This window comes from Triticum dicoccoides, chromosome 6A (assembly GCF_002162155.2).
Source record: "Triticum dicoccoides isolate Atlit2015 ecotype Zavitan chromosome 6A, WEW_v2.0, whole genome shotgun sequence".
Taxonomy (NCBI): Eukaryota; Viridiplantae; Streptophyta; class Magnoliopsida; order Poales; family Poaceae; genus Triticum; species Triticum dicoccoides.
In genome coordinates this window covers 552298941-552301862 of record NC_041390.1, presented here as the reverse complement: position 1 = coordinate 552301862, position 2922 = coordinate 552298941, and positions in this window count along the sequence as shown.

Here is a 2922-nt window from a genome sequence, read left to right as displayed (position 1 = left end):
AGGCACGCCCCCTACCTCGTGGCCTCCTCCTTTATTTTCTTGATGTAGGGTCCAAGTCTCCTGGATCATGTTCGGTGAGAAAATCACGTTCCCGAAGGTTTCATTCCGTTTGGACTCCTTTTGATATTCCTTTTCTTCAAAACCCTAAAATAGGCAAAAAAACAGCAATTCTGGGCTGGGCCTCCGGTTAATAGGTTAGTCCCAAAAATAATATAAAAGTGCATAATAAAGCCCAATAATGTCCAAAACAGTAGATAATATAGCATGGAGCAATCGAAAATTATAGATACGTTGGTGGGTCCGACCTGTCAGTGGAGGGAACGTTTTTTCCCGAAATACAGAGGCCCTTCCAGCGGATCCCAGATGTCAGGTGGAGGAATCATTATCTTGCACGTAATAAGGAGGCATTTCCTTGTGTGCTGCCGTGGACCTAGCTGTCAGCCTCTCCACGTACAGTCCACTTCCGATGGATGTCGTTCATTGACCACGTTGACCACACCGCACCGAGAGCACCAAGGCTGTGGATGACGGCGAGGCCTATGAAGGGAATGACACGGAGCCGGGGATGACACGATAGTGGCTGCCCACGCGGTGGAGAGTACGAGGGTTGACTGGTTCGGCTGCCATCGCCAGAAAATAATAGGAGATGTGGGTGAGTAGAGGGATAGACAGGCCAGGGATGTGAGTATATGATGGGGCCGTGAGTCCTGCCCGGCAGCACAGCCGGCCATGGGAGCCGGGAGCAGGCGGTTCCGCGATGCTGGTTTGGGCGGCTGGGGCAGGAAGATCAGAGACTAAAGAAGCACGATTGCCGTTAGATTGACATCTAACGGTTTGACGCTGGTAGTATCGATTGTTGGCTAAGTTTATTTTTTGATAAACCTTGTGTACGCATGAACTTAGTAGGCCCACAAGTCAGCCTCCAAATCTGTGGCAGACAACATAGAGCCCATTTGCTATTTTTTAATAATTTGCAGCCCATTTGCTAATTCTTAAGTAATTTATTACAGCTCATTTTCTGCCCAGGATCACGGTCAAAAAGTTCAACCTTATTTTGCATATTTTGGTGGAGTCTGAACTTTTGTAATCCCGAAATGATAAACATTCTTTTAAGAACTTATTGATTTGCCGAAAAATCATTTTGTTTTTGTAAGCAAATAAGACGTGGGACAATTGACTTGGTTTAAGGGAAAACCAGTGGTAAAAAAAATCAACGCTGGGAGGGAAAACAACAACAAAAATAAGGATGTAAATATGAAAAGGGAATTTTATGTATTTTCAATATAATGATACGTGTATATGAACTATTAAAACTATAGGTAGAGATTAGAAAACGGATGTAGGACATGCATTTCAAGAGGAAAATAGAACTAGGCTGTGTGTTTGATTCAGTAAAAAAGTGCCTGCGGATGTTGTAAGACAAAATATAACTAACGCTGGCGGGCCAGAGGCTAGTAGATACCTACTGGATCTTTGTGCCCCGTTGTCGTCATGGCCTGGGCCTGTTAAAAGCAAAACTAAGCCTGGGCAGTCTACAGCCCAGACCTGAAAAAACAATATACATGCTCAATAAACGAGAGAATTTTGCAAGTACAGACTGATAACTGGGATGCAGCAGGGATACTATTTTTTCATCATGATAATAAGAGCATGCACTTGTTTCTAAAAATTTCGAGAACTGGGAATTTGAACGACAGGTGCTTATGCTACCCATCAAATAAAAATCAGGTGCCTGAAAATTCGTTTCGAAACAAATGATTCAGCTTTATATCTACATCGACCCTCGGCATGATGGTTGGAAGCAAATGCCAAGTTCATACCAAAAGATTGTTAACAACAATACCAACTTGCGGACGACAAGGTAGTACAAGTACCAATACCAAACTAATAATCTTTTTACTCGTGGCCCTAGTGTTCGTCTGGTAGAAAATCTTGCAGAGGACCAGCTCCCGCTTCTTCTCTTGCTCCAGGCCCCCGAGGTGGTACTGGTGCATCACCCAGTTGGTCGTCTGTTGGTCGAAGTTCTTGTTGGTGTGCAGCACCAGAACCTTTTTGCTGCCCATCTGCCGGCCGTTGACCATCACCGGCAAGGTATTGCCGGTGTTGTGCCACATCACATGCATGCCGCAGTCCGACTGTATCTTGCGACGCGTCCACATGCCCCTTTTGAACTCCCTGGAATTGCGCTGGAAGAAATGCTTGCTTAGGCCACTCAGTGTGATACCTGCAATATTGTCGAATATAGGTTTTAGTGTATGTAGTTGGCATTTCCATAACATCTTTGGCATGTTGCAGTCACTTGTTTCACTTTTTATTAAATGTCAAATTGTAATTGCTTCACCAGGTCTGCGTCTAAAAAGAAAAATAGAGCTATAAACAAAGGAATATGTTTGTGCAAGTAGACGGATGATCGGTGTCTTACCTGGAAGTTTCTCAGGATGGGTGTAGCATATGACGTGCTCGCTGTCGATGGTTGGTATGAACAAATCGGTGAGAGGGTGAGATCTCGCGCTGTCAGCACTCACTTTGGCCTCAATGTGCTCGATCAGCTCCTGATCTATGGGATCGAACTTGATGCCAGCCGGCAGCACCGGCCAATCCTTCTTCGACTTGCATGGGTTAATTCCAGTTATATGGTACTCAATGTATGATCAATCAACTGTTTTAAGTGAATGATGAAAGATTTCGATAGATAAGTGGTACTCCAAATCTGAAGTCCAGAATACCCAAACATGCCGCCGTGATTCTTGTGTCACCTCAGGCGCAGCGTGTTGTCACGTCAATTCAATGTGTGGACATGATGAATAATTTCACCGACGTATACTAGTACTTCTACTGTACTACTTACTAGTCGTATTTAGTGCCACATTTTAACCATAGGTTTAACTAACAAGTACGCACTTGAAGCCTAAGTTTTATATA